General features: G+C 37.0%; 1 pseudogene; it reads right to left on the reverse strand.

Moving 5' to 3' along the window:
• Positions 1 to 672: 672 nt before the first annotated feature.
• LOC102861069 overlaps positions 673 to 15,037 on the reverse strand; it is a 17,638-nt pseudogene continuing 3,273 nt past the window's right edge.

The following is a 15,037-nucleotide window of genomic DNA, read 5'->3' on the forward strand; positions in this document are numbered from 1 at the left end:
CATGATAGTTTCTACCAAAACAGCAACCCACAAGTTATCTTACAGTACACTGACAGGTAAGTGCCCTACTAATAAGAGCAAACAATAAACAATTAAGCATGTGCTCATCTAAGCTACGTCACAATTGTTCATGTTGTTATGTACTATCAAGTTATCTGTAACTCATAGCGACCCTATGTACAACAGCTCTGAAGCCTGCCCTGTTCTGAGCTAGTCTCACTGAATCTAGCACTCCTACCTCTTTGCCCTAGTCACTGTATCAATCCATCTCACTAGGGTCGTCTTCTTCTGCACTGTCCGCCACCCTTCTGAGCATGATGGCTTCTCCAAAGATTGGTCCCTCCTGGCCACATGCCCGAAGTAAGTTAGATGGAACTTCAAAATCCTAGCCTCCAAGGAGAAACTTGGTTTCACCTGCTCCAAGACAGATGTATTTGTTTTCTTGATAGTCTATGGTTTGTTCAAGATTCTTCTCCAGCACCTCAGCTCAAAGGCATCAATTGTTCTTCCATCTTCCATAATCATGCAGCTTTCTGATACATAACAAGTAGTTGTGAAGCCCAAGGTAACTACTTGCAATTACTTGCATACTAAGCAAATGGCAACATACAAATCATTCTCCAATACAATGAACTATTTACTGAGGGATGCCTCAGACTCCACTGAAGATGTTCACTCAGCTGTGGGGAGTGAGTGAATCCCATCTCCAGTAAGCCCCCAACTCCTCTGGTCTGCTCTGTCCCACAGACCTAGACACTGCACCAGCCCAGCATTAGGTGAGGATGTGCAGTTCTGGTGCCCCACCAGCATCTCCGTGCTCTACATGGCTTTATACCACAGCTGCAGATGGTCCCTCATGCGTGTGATATGCTACAGGTCTAGCACGCTGGGCTGTACACAGGTTATGTGGGAGTATCTGTCCACTTGTCAAAGCTGCCCCTGACCAATCCCACTGACAGTGCCTCATTCGTGGTGATCTTAGCACTTTTAGCAATTTCCTCAAAAGTGAGCTGTCTGCTTGGTAGCCATGTGAAAGTCATCTTTATGAAAGACAGCAGCTGGTTCTTCCTCAGCAGTTGGGCTTTGTTGGCAGCTAAATCAGGCTGCTGGCCCTAGGCTGCCCTCACTGTCTGGAACTTCTCGACATTGTGGCTATTGAAGGCATACAGGGTGTCAATGAACAACTGCTGGTCAATATTCCTCAATGACTATAGCGCAGGGTATATGAGGAGCTCTCAGAAGTTAAATGCTCCTTTATCAAGCAGCCTTGTGAGGCCCAGTGGGAAAGCCTTCTCTTGCTGCTCGGACTCCAGCAGGTCCTTGATGTGGATTCAGTCCAGAAACCGGAGCAGGTCCTTGTAGTAAGATGTGTGGCTCCCGATGGTCTGGTAGTCTTTACTTGACAGGTCATAAAAGTGGCCGTAGATGGAGGTGATGCCAGGCAGGTTTCCGAGCATGTCAGTTCCTCAATCTCTCCTTTGTGACCTGGAGGTCCCCAGTATTTAACTCCAGCACTTTGGTGGCTGTCATGCATGGGGTCACTGTCTCATCATCGCTTTTTTACCTTCCCTTGAGGTTTCTCCAGAAAAGTAAGAGCCATATTTGGATCAGTCATCTGCCTGATGACATGAAGAATGTATAAAGTATATGCAGTTAATCTTGTGTTAAAATACACTCAAGTTTTCATAGAGCTTAATGACACCATCTTCTTCCAAAGCATGGATCCATCACAAAATCAAGCCCCTGAAAGGTCAGCTGATACGACAAGTTTTTCATGTAGAGTTCTTCCAGACAGTGCCATATATAGTGACCTGGCCTTGTCCAGAACTCCAATTTTGCTGCAAGAATCCAGCAAGACCTTAATATCAGCAGGAAGAACTCAGGACTGCCCAATGATCTTTTTTGGATTCACAAGTAACATTACTGGTGCCACTAGTTAAGAGTTCAGGAGACATATGCATTGAGTAAGTCAGCAGTCAGAGAATTCTCCAAATTACTATAAGAAGCAATGATGTCCATTTGAAAACTAAGGTGCACCTAATTCATGACATGGTCTTTTCCATCACTTATTATGTATTTGAGAGCTAGGCAGTGAATAATAATGACAGAACTTGATGGCTTTGAGATATGGCGCTGGAGAAGAGTTCTGACTATCCTATGGACTGCCAAAAGATATGTCCTGGAGAAAGTACAGCCAAAATGTTCCTTGGAGATAAGGATGACAAAGTTTCATCTCATATAAATTGGACATGTTACTAGGAGAGGCTATTCCTTAGAGAGAGACATCATTCTTGAAAAGGTAGAGGTTCTGTAAAAAAGAGAAATATCTTCAATGAGATAGATTGACATAGTGACTGCAGTAATGATCTCAAGTGTGTCAGAAACAATGCCCAGGATAGGACAGGGTTCAAGATCTGTTGTTCATAGGATCATTATGAGTCATACTAGACTCAATGGCAACTAACAACAACATGAGTATCATGGTAAAACCACATGTCTCAAGGTTTTCAATCACAATTTTTTTTTTCTCCAGCAGCTCCTTCTTCTGTGGTGTCTTTGAGTGGACTCCAACTTCAAATTTTCATTTAGCAGATCACATTAACCATGCACACTAAAAGACTTCAGAACTGGATTCTACTAGCACAACAGTGAAAGTACATAGCTGTTAACCAAAAAAATCAACCTGTTAACCCACCATTTGTTCCATGAGAGGAGGAGATGGAGTCACCTGAAAAGATACATAACCTTGGGAACACAGTAGAGTATCTGCTAGGCTTTATAGGGTCTATATTAGGCAGAATTAAATCCATGATAATGGGTGTGAGTTTAGTTTAAGGACTTCAAATTCCCAATACACTTCCTCTAATCCCAAAAGTCTCAGTCTTGCTACTCCATCTGGCCTCAACTCCTTCTGATTTCTGAAGGGGATCCAATATGTGTCAGAGCAGATATATGTTCCACAGAGTCCTCAGTGACAGATTTTTAGAATGTAAATCACCAAGGAAATCACCAGGGCCTTTTTTCCAACACAGCTCTGGATGAATATAGATCTCCAACTTTTTGGTTTGAAGTACATATTTTGTTTTTCTATTTTATTCCTGCACCATTCAGGAATTCAGATTAAATCGAAGTACCTTTAATTGTTATTATTTAGGCTGCAGAAATACACTATTTAAGAAATTCTACAACAATCTTTGGTATTTCTGACTTAGATGGTATTTTTTACATAAGTAATTTGAAGTAACAACTTTATAAATTAGAAGCTGGATTATTCAGTGAGTTTCACACTGTGAACCGGTACCAGAACTCACTAAAATCCAGTACAGCGCACTGTGAGAATATCAAACAAGGAAGCTTCTACTATAGGTGAGAATCCCCTGGGGCCCTCAAGACAAGCATAGCTCTGTAACGGTTCCTCTCCTACATATGGATCACATAGGTCACTAATAGTATGATCCAGTCTAAATCAAGCACATTTACACAAACATGAAAGTATTGTTATTTTTTTTTTAGTGGGAAAACACAAAAAAACTTTATTCAACAATAGCATGTGGTATGTAAAATGCAAAATGAATGAGAGTTAGTTTGACTCTTGTTAATAACAATATGACATTAGGGAGCTCAAGTTTCAACTTCTTCATGAATGAAAGGAGGGTGATAGGAAAACTAGCAGCTTAGTGGGAAGGAGTTACACTTCCAACATAGAAGAGCATAGTTCAAATCTGCCAGCTGCTCCATGAGGAAAAGATAGGCAATCTTCTCCTGCTCGATTTACTGTTTAGGAAAACCTACTAGTGAGTCTTGACAGTAGGTAACAACAATAATAAGTAAGGTGCAGATAAAGGACAGTCATTGCAATTTGGAAAGGCAACATCTAGTTGAAAACTCACTGCTACTGAGTCAATTCTGGCTAAAGACAACTTTCCATCATGCTTTCAAGGCCATGATGAGATGAAAATTTTATGGGCGGAAACGGCCTCACCTTTCTCTGGAAGAATGGCTAGTGGATTCAAACCATGGAACTTTAGGTTACCAATCCAGCATTATATCACCCTGTTGAAACAGTGGATGTAAAATCAGTCAGCTATGGGTACAAATCCAAACACTACTATAGTACTAAAATGTCTGAATTTCTTTTTTCCACTAGTATATAAACAAAATGAAATGAACTCTGAGAGCTGTTACTACAAAGAGAATAGACTACTCTTACTACGTGTCCCAAGAAGAGCAATTCCACATTCCTTTCATTTGTCTCACGTAAATTGAGGGTCAGTGTAAATTAATGGAATGCTATTATTTGTCAGAGGCTGTCTTCCTCACCTTTATAATTAGGAACGTCTGATATGGTAACTTAACCCACAGACAGCAACCCTTCCTTGGGATTCTGAGGCTGTAAATCTTTACAGAAGAACACTCTCCATCTTTCCCCATTTAGCAACTGGTGGATTAAGATCTCTAACCTTTTGGTTAGCAGTTTAACTTGTTATGCACCATGTCAGAAGGGCAGTTTGGATTTTCACAAACACACCGCCAGAGCTTTTTAGGAATGGAATTAATTAATTGAAATTACATCACTAGGGGAGAAAATTCCTTCTGACTACAAGAAGTTATACATTTCCTGCATATTTTGGAAGTTAGACCAAAACTTACTAACATAGTAAAGAAACTAAGGTTCATTGTATATTGCAAATGATGTAAATAAGTTAAATGTCATCATACGAAAATGTTACTTCCTTTCATTGATAACTTTGGTACTTTCGTCCTTTAATGTCTAGAGTTATCATTCCTCCTTCTTTCTCCAGCAGGTAATAGGACCTCAGAAAAGTTGCTGTTTCTGTTGTCACAAATCAGCAGTTTAACCTGTAAGTTTAGAACACCAACAGACCCTTTTTAAGAGTCAAACTGAAATCTGAAAATGTACAATAGTGGGGTGAAATAATAACTGCTTCAAAACAGGACTGAATTCTTCAAAAGAAAACAATGATCATTTACTTTCTGTCAAGTCCAAAGTTAACTGTAAGAACACACACACACACACACACACACACACACACACACACACACACACAGTTTTTCTGACAGGCTGTGGATAAATGGGGCAGGGGGGAAAAGCCCAAAACTTGAAAAAGCTAAGCTCCCAATCTCCTCCCACCAGTCCCTTCCTTAACTAATTCTGTCACTGTAAAATCCTACAGTCATTCTTCCACACATAAAGGGCAAATAAGCTCAAGAGGAGGATCTAGATGCTTTCAGTTTTAACTATGCACCAATGGTGGAAAAGGCAGAATGTCTAAGCTATGTCTTGGTGGCCAATAGGATAGCTGTGTATCTCCCACATGACTCGCTGCCCCTGTCTTTCACATGGGCTGTAATTTAGTTCAATTCAGAACTGCAGATAGTACAGCTTTCACGGGAGCGAGGGATGCCTGAGCACAAGTGACTTGAGTTCTGAGTGACTTTCTGAAGCACTTTTCTCCCTTCGTTTTGCTTGAAAACCAGGATTCTGCACCTGCCTTGGGGACAGGCTGGCAGTAGCCTCGACAAATGCTTCCAGGGACAAGGAACTAGAACAAATAACCCTTTTGGAATTGTGAGTAGACATTTCTTTTTCATCAAGCTAACTGATTAAAATAGTTTTCTAGCCTCAGCATCAAATATCTAAAGATCTTTTCTCTCGGGGTGGGTACTCTTTCATGTGTGTATCGGAGCATTTCGAACTAGCAGGAAAAGATTTCAGGAACAATTGTTGCATGGTGGTTTGTGTTAGAGATAAAGAATAAAAAAGAAAAGTCGGTCATGGCACAGAGCTGCAAGGAGGCTGCACACCTGAGCATCGCCCGAATGCGGCTTTGTTCATGAGGAAAAATATGAAGGCATACATATGTATATAGTTCACTTCTTTTCGCTCTTATGTCTCTCGTCAGATTTGATTCCTCCGTAAGAAAAATAAAAGACAAACTTTGCTGACTTCACTGACAAGGGCAGCATAGACTTTTCAGAATCTGACAGTTATTGTAATTAGCTATGAAAGACTACTAAGACACTTGGGGGCAAATAGCTCTTAAATTCTGAACAATGACTTCAAGCCAGGTCCTTCTTTTTCTTTTCTTTCTTTTTCTTTTTGTGTGTGTGTGTTTGTTTTTTGTTTTTGTTTTTTTTTTTTTTGTTGTTGTTGTTAGCCATCACTTTTCATTCTACAATAATTCCAGAGACTTGATGGGTCTCAGTGTTTAAGCCACCCCAAAAAATGTGAAATAAAGTCCTAGTAAAATGAAGGCAACTGAAAGTGGCCAGTGGAAAGATAGAAGTAAAAGACAGCCCTCTTGTCTCAGGATCCAGCCTTCCATGTAGAAAGATTTTTTTTTTTAATCTTAATAGGGTGGAGTGAGGATGTGGGGGTGGGGAGGAAGCATGCGGAAGCGTCTTTATAGAAGAATGCTGGAAGAATAAAATAATTTGGGATGCTTTTCTTACTAGTAGGCAAAAAAAAAATGATACATATATATATATATACATGGTTAGCATCTAAGTTGCATTCATGGTGAGATGTTTTTGTTGTTGGAGTTCCAAATAGAAACAACAAATACAGAGCAGTTGTTTTGTGTGTATGTTGTGTGTGTGTGTGTGTGTGTGTGTGTGTGTGTTTATGAGGGTGGGGTGTAATTTATAAAATAAATGGAAAGAAATGGGAGGGAAACGATTCTGCATGATTGCTTTCTTTCTATATCCAGCAAGGATAATCTATCAGTGTGTTATGCCTTTACTTCTCGAACCGTCTAAATCCTTAAAGTTATAAGCTAAGTCTCCTAAGAAATTAAAAGCTAAATCACATCAATGTGATTGTGACTGATGAAGAATTTCCACGACAAAAGCCTCTAACAAAAAAATGGGGGGAGTTTGTAAGAAAGCATTTCCCTCGTCATTTTTAGAAGAGAATATTAACTCCATCCATTATTGAAAGGAATTATTCAAAGGCTCCAGACATAACTAATTATGGCTTAAATAGAGCGGCCAGAACAGAGCGTGTACTCTAATTATTAAAAAAAAAAAAAAAGTCCAAGACGTTAGGATTTTTTTTTTTTTAAGGAGGACTTGGAGGCAGATTTTTCACCTAATCTTTTTTAAATACACATTTTTTTTTCTTTGTCTGCTCTCATGTTATCTACACCTCCCCCACCGCCGCCCACTGTGTGTTGAGACACCTGAAGGCTAGACAGAATGATCAACAGAGCTCCAGCCTGTCTGGACGCCAGCCAGGGTCTCCCCCCTCGACAATCAAGGAGCTTGCACGCAATGCATGCCGAGCCTATTCCACTGCTATGTGCAGATCCGGGATGGAAGTCTTACACATACTGCGGAAAGATTAAAGACAACAATATCCCCTTTCTCTTACCCCAGACAGCCTCGATTTTTAACCCTTTCATTACCTTTCAAGCCAAGATGTCTTAGCCATGCAAATACAGGTCCCCAAGGGACTCTGCAACTTCTGCCTCACATTATACAGACACACATGCCTCCTTTGGTATCTAAATCTCATCCTCACAACCCCCTGTCGTGATATTTTACGATTAACAGCATGCTAACTAAACCACATAATTTGCTTGTACGAGAAATGCATTTTTAGTGAACTTGAGCTGTATGAAATCTGGACGAAGTCAGAGGTCTGTGGAGAGATTCTTGTAAATGTTTCAAAAGGTTATTGCTATTCTGATGCTTCCATTCTTCAAAGCATCTCTCTGTGGCCCTCTCTTTCTCTCTCTTCTCTCAAACATACTCACACACCACCAGGCAATTATATCATTATATCACACAGAGAAAAACCAGGTTTGCTGGTGATGTCATCTCCTACAAAATTTTGCCTTTGTGGGCAACATTTTCAATCACCTAATCGCCAATGTCTGTTGGGTGTGTGCCCATAGGAAGTTCACGTGTTTGTGGGGTTAACCAGCACCCACAGGAAAGGGAGATTTTATTTGTAGTTAGCTAACTCCTGAAGATGTATTCATGAGGGCAGTATGGGCATGTTTATCAAGACATATCCTCATACAGAGTTTTCTGGTTCTAGGTAGCCTTATTAATATGCTAGTTGAGCATTTCAGAGGTGGCTATTACCATACTATAACTAGGATACAGAAGTGATGAACATTAATGAAATAATTCGGGTAAAAATGCTCTCTAAGACTGATGAATGTTACTACTTGGTGTTTCTTGTTACTTAAAACTTTGCAGCCATTATACAATTTTTTGCTGTTAGCCTAATTTTTTTTGTTTGCCCAATTCTTAGGGAAAGGTTCATCTTATATAAATAATCGGGAATATATATTTTGTTCCTGTGCTTTGCTAGGAGAATTTAAATGGATAAAATATAATTGGGTTACATTTTTTGTGTGTGTGGGCTAGTCGGGTGGATTTATTTTCAAGTTATTTTATGGATCTTACACTGAACAATCACTGAACAAGCGTTCACATTTTTAATATGTATAATTAACATGGTATTTGTATTTATTGATATCAAATATAATAAAATTTAACTATTTTACCAAGATAGATAGACATGAAATGTAAACATAGAACAAAGTGTGTATACAGTTTCTTAATTACCAAGTTTTATATGTACTTTGAGCTTTTATTTATTAGTAAAGAATGACTGCATAAACTTGCTATTGCAGATATACATGCATATATACTGATATAAGTATTTTCTTGTAAAATTTCTTGAAAAGTGGAAAGAATTTTATTTAAAAAATTTTATGAAGCGTAAAGATACACAAACTTCACTGTGTCTATGTAAACACACTAATTAATGAAATTTATTTTGCTGGTTCACTGTGTGATGATTTTAAAACAAGTGTTCATTTTAAATATTGCTCTGTAAGTTTTCTTTTCATGTTACTATTATTCAGAAGAATATAGAGCTTAAAGCATTGACACATTTTGCTTCCAGGAAAGAACAAGCTACACAAGTTAGGTGACATTCTATGCAGTGAAACTCCAATGTGAGCTAATAACTTTTTCAAAAATTCTTGGATCGTCTATGCAATCTTTATGTAAACCGTTCTTCCAACATGCAGTGGAGTTCTTGCCTAAGGATGAATTACACCATTGATCTATTAAAGATAAAATATGAACAAATAGCTGGATTTACATTTTACCTACTTTCTAAAACAAAACATGACATTGGCCACTGGGAATGCAGGTTACTAAAAAGGCATCTTTCAAAGGAAAGAAGATAATGGACTTGATTGAAATAGTTGAACTACGTAACGCCAATTCAAGAACAAATGGTTTTTCAGAGCATAACAGAGAAAGAACAATTTACCATAGTACAGTTTATTCCTCTTACACAATGGTAATGATTTATTTGAAATGACAGAACAAACACAGTAGATATGCAAAAACAACCAGCAGCTCTGTTATGCCAGGAATATACCAAGAGTCTTGTGTTTCACCTATTAGAAAATCCTTAATCCACTATTATTTATTCATTTGAAGATCTTAGCTAAAAGAATTCAACTTTTAATGAGCATATATCAATGTTTTGTGCAAGTAATGTAAACATTCAAAATATAATGTATGCACACAGTATATTTAAACATCATTTTATAAAATAAGTAATTGTTGATTTTGTTTTGCAACTAGAATTTTGAAAAATCTTCTTGAGTTAGGATTTTAATACATTAAAATTAAAATGGCAGTTTCAACCAGTTGTATCTACACTGTAGTAAGGCAAGCTCAGATATTGTTTAATCTATTAATGCTATAATTAGTACAGATACCTACCTCATCTCAAAAAGATTTTAAACATATAAAAGTATGACTATTTTGCAAGAAGTTTAAATTATTAAATAAAAATATTTCTTCCTCTGTCTCTGTTTCCCATCACTATGAAGAGTTTCCCAGTAGATCATGACTTTTCTATATGAACAGAGAGATTAGTTTAAAAAAAAAACAATAACAAAAAAATAATTAAAAAACCTTGACCTTTAGACACAGATCCTGGATTTCCCCCCCCTCAATAGTTGCCTGAGTACTGTGCAGAGAATGCAAAGAGACCTCAAGTTGCAATAAGAAGAGAAGCGAACTAGGTTTGGCTGCCTCATGCTTCAAATCTTGTTCTTCTAAGCCTCCATGCAGACAACATTCAGGATTCATTTGAGTAAAAATGATTCAAAGTTATTTCTACAGTGTTCAAAAGACTCACAGCCCTATTGCTACCCCACATAGGAAAAGCGTTCCAAGGGTGATTGAATGTTCCACTGCCTGCAACTCAGCCAAGCGCAGTGAGTGCTGGGGTCAAATGGACTCATGAATCACACATAGGAAGTGAACTGTGTAGTGCATATTTGGAGGGGGGGACTTAAAAAGAAACATTTGGGATATTTTACCATAAACAGATTTGAGGTTGATTTCTGGCACATCTTTTTAAACATCAAGCCTGCAGTTCAGCTGAAATAACTTCTTATATGTATAGCTAAGACCAGATGGCCACGTGCTCCTTTCTTATTTAGATGAGACTTTTCCTTTCAATAACATCTTTCTTCCTGACCTGCTTAAAAATTCCAGCGAATGAAATCAGCACAGGATTTTCAATTCTAATTGACCATGTGCAGAGGAAGGGCCAGCGGAGAAATCAGTGGATCCTTTGTGAGCTCACTGCCTCACTCTTGTCTTTGTGTTTCATCCCAGTTGCCAAACTAAACTCACTGGAAACATTTCATTTTTATTAATATTGATATAGCGGTGATATCAAACCTTCGTGCAGATCATTTGAGTTGCTGTTTCTCTCCTTTTATCCAAGTAAGAAAAATACAGTTACTGTCCACCTACACTGTTTTGCAATTTGCAAGTTAGCAATTTAGTCTTTGAAAAAAACATTTAAAAATTGGTTTGATGATTGGATTAAGATGAAAAAAGACTGATATAAATATATATGAATGTTATTTATTATATTTAAAATATGTATAATATGTATTTCTATAGTTTTTCCTTGTCATTGAGATAAGTCAAGATTTTTGGGTGCTTTTAAAATTTCAATATTGGATGATTTTTAAATTTTACCACGAAAATATTCACTCCCTAAATTTTTAGTTCATTATTTATATAATCATGTAGATGAAGAAAAAAATTTTAATGAACACTTCATTTGAAACTCGATTACTATTAGATGTCAAGGCTAGAAGATTCATTAACAAATTCTGCACTGCTTAACACATAAGTGTAAAAGCAGGCATCTAAGTTTTTACTCTTTTGGGGGGGGATTTTTTTTATTATATTCTTCCCCTTATATGTTTTTTAAAAAATAATTTTGATAATTTGATAAGACTTTGTATTATATCATTATCTTCATAATTGAGTTTCTACTGAAGTTTTTGAAAAGTTCCTTTGACAAAATAGTCTTGGAGTAATAAAAGTGTTAGATGAAAATAAGTCATCTTTCTGATACTTAACATTAGTTTTATTAGTAAAGGTAGAAGGGAATATAAACCAAAAGTCAAATTTTTAAAATACGTAGTAAAAATTAAAAATTCTAGTTTACTGAAACTTCAAATGCTATTGAAAAATATACATGTGGTCTCCAAACAGCACACCTCCTAGTGTTCTTTGCTCGTATCGTTTTAAGGTAATCCTTTATCTCAAGCAAATCTACTAGTAGTCAAAAGTATGATGTCCACATCAAAAGCCACACTAGCAAAACTGCTGGAAAAAATCCAAGTCTATACATGATTAGGAAGCGAGTGGTAAGGAATTGCTCCACCAAGCCAAAGACACAAGGTTCAAATCCACCAACTACCTCATGGGAGAAAGATAGGCAATCTCCTTCTTGGTTCAAATCCACCAACTACCTCATGGGAGAAAGATAGGCAATCTCCTTCTTGTAATTTACTACCTCTGAAAATTCTCGGGAGGGTGAACTATGATTCAGTTAAAACTCCATGGGACCAAAGAATGACAAAAATATGCATTATTAAAACTATTAGCTTTATTTTTCACCAGATTTACAAAAAAATAATATTGTAGTTATCTGTAAGATTCATATCTATGGAAATATGTTCCGTACCATCAACATATAGGGTCAGTTCTCTAGAAGTCAATTTATATTGTCAAATTAATAAAATTATCATCCCATCACATCATTGAGTGTGTGTGTGTACACATATATACTTCTGATATTTGATGCCTTTACCCATTGGTTCACAAATTATAAAATTCTATTAGAAAAAAATAAATATATGGAAGTTAGTCAATTTTTATTCTCTTTCTTCCAAAGGCATAAAATATATGCACAGAAACTTAAATCTAACAATATAAAAACAGAAAACACAAGCATATTCAAGAGGGCAGGACGACAAATTATACAGATAGAAAACTAAGCAAGTTATATTTAAGATGACAGATTTTCTTAGCCATAAATCTACCTCTATGTGCCAGGTGGTAGACAATAAAATATTGAGAAGATTATGAAAATAATATTTTTGCATTGTAATTTTAGGTACTTACAACAAGATGTTGTTGTGTACCACTAAGTCGGAAATGCAGATCCAGCAGGGGTTTTTAGAGGCAGTTAATTGCAAAGGAGGAGACAGTCAAACCAAATAAGGAATGTGACTTCGAACTACTCCTGTTTTTATTTTTTTCCCCATGTTAATCTATAGAGGGATAGATAAGTCTTGATTCTGCAAGGCCACGCATGAAGCATCCAATAAAATAAATAATCTTTCTAAAAATTTACCCTTGAAAGTTGTTTTGGCATTTTCTTTTGAGTGGGGCATTTTGAGAAGTAGCCCTCTGCTTTGCTCCATGTAGACACTGCTTCCTGAGGTGAACACCACAGGGGAAATTATGACCAGCCATGGATGCTTTGCAGCTGTGTAAAATGTCTGCTTCTTACCCTATCCCCTTTCTTGTTCTGTAAGAGTGTGAGGATGAGATAGAGATCCCTGACAAACCCAAACCTCCTCTTACTCTCCAGGGACACCATTTCTATTTGTTTTCATGCTCCTTCTGAAGGACCTTGCCCTGACGACAGAACACTTCTGAGCAACAGAGACTTTCCAACCGGTTTGTTCGAGTTTCAGCCATTTCTCCTGAGTTAGGAATTTGCCTCACCCTTAATTGCACAGCTCATGGTTTGTATGTAGAGCAATGTGAGTGAGTGAGTGTGTGTGTGTGTGTGTGTGTGTGTGTGTGTAAACTTATATTTAACTGTACAGGAAGAGGGCCTTGCAGGGCAGACATGTCATCAAAAGGATAAATGTAGGTGCAAGTGCAGACGTCTTGTGCATTCTGAAAGTTCTTAATAATGTAAACCAGATAATTTGATTACACTACATTTGACTATTCAGCTCTTAAGGCCAATGTGTGAAGTATGGCCACTCCAGAGTGGGAATTTTCTCCCAACAAATTCACTTGAGGTGGCCACACACAGCTCCTTCTTGTGAAGCATATTTGAGTTAGTCTATTTCCTGTAGAGAAATGTAGGGTTCAACGTAAAGGAACCAACTTCTCTTGTCAGATGTATTGGACAAAAGAAACAAAATTCAAGTGGCCATCCTTTCCCCAAGAGAGTAAAAACTGTATCAGTTGATCGGAAGTTAAGAGAATGTTTCAGTGTTTCCTTTCATTATATACATGGATTATCTCAAAACCTGTATGGAAATGTAACCCTGTGGAATGAGAAATCTAAACCAGACACAAATTCTATTTACAATTTGAAATATTGAGTTGATTGCTTAAAGAGCCTTCAGAAAAAGGCATTTAATTGACTTGTATGTTTTTTCCTTGTGTTGTTGCTGCTTAACACTTGTAAAGACATTATTCAGAATGTATGGGAATAAAATGAAACACTCCACCTGCACTCTTCACATTATGAGCCACTTTACACAGCGCCTCTTGCCCTGTGATGTTAACGATTGACACTGACTATGGAAAAATTCATTCTTAGGTTAGTTAGAGGCAAGAAAGGGGTTAATTTTTCCAGTCTCTGTGATGGGGTAGGGATAAGGGTAAAAATTGGAAGATAAAAACCACACCAAAAACTAAGCTGTGGGTGATTTGGTTGTATTTATGGATTATACCAAATCTTGAAAAGAAGAAAATCAGAGCTGTAAGATGACACTGCAGGGGTCGTCTGGACTTTTCACTCAGTCTAAAGTCTGTTTAGTCAATGCTTATTAAGGCCTGGTTTTGACCTTTGCCCTCCTCACTCCTCCTTGTTCCAGGTGCATCATTTTGCAAATGCTTTGCCATTCTCGGACACTAGGCAAAAGCTTCAAATTGGAAATGAATGGAGGATGTTGAGCATAAAATGCAATCCAATAGTTTTGGTATCCACATTGAAAAGAAAGTTAAGAAGCCATGTAAACTTACATCAATTTCTTTGTATAATTAATAAATAGCAAATATAGCTGTCTAAGGCTATTCAGAAGGAACTTAAATTCAAAGCAGCTTGATACATTCCCAGTTACTAATTTTAGTCAGAATGTTTTAAAGTCACAGTCTCTAGTTAAATTAACTGTCTTTTAGATCATGTAGGGGAATAAAACCCCACATATAATTATTTCTTTTACATTTCCATGTATATGCTCTTAGTAATATGTGGTACTCTATGATCAAATTTGTTTTCAATATTAGGAAAAAGATTGCTTCCCTCCTTAAAACTATGTTAGCAAAGAAGAGATGACACGAAAGTGTCCTAGGATCTTATCCTGAAATACAAGGAAATGTTTTACTGCAATAATTCTATAAAGAATATTTCTTTCTTGATAGATAACGTTTAAGAATCATAAAAATTCACTTATACATATTCATCCGTAAATATTTTTAATTAAAAATTATAGTTATACCTCTGAAATTTGATGTTAGAAAACATGCTTGAAGAATGTAAGACTTCTTAAGACTTAATTAGGTAAACATAAAATGTAAAATTAAGCTACCTAGATTTTTTTTATATGTTCACAAAATTTAGGATTTTATTTTGCCTTCTGACTAAATATTTTATTTGGCAGGCAATTTTCTATATTATATAACTATACTAATT

This window comes from Elephantulus edwardii, unplaced genomic scaffold, assembly GCF_000299155.1.
Source record: "Elephantulus edwardii isolate Elephantulus edwardi_28Jun2011 unplaced genomic scaffold, EleEdw1.0 scaffold00110, whole genome shotgun sequence".
Lineage (NCBI taxonomy): Eukaryota > Metazoa > Chordata > Mammalia > Macroscelidea > Macroscelididae > Elephantulus > Elephantulus edwardii.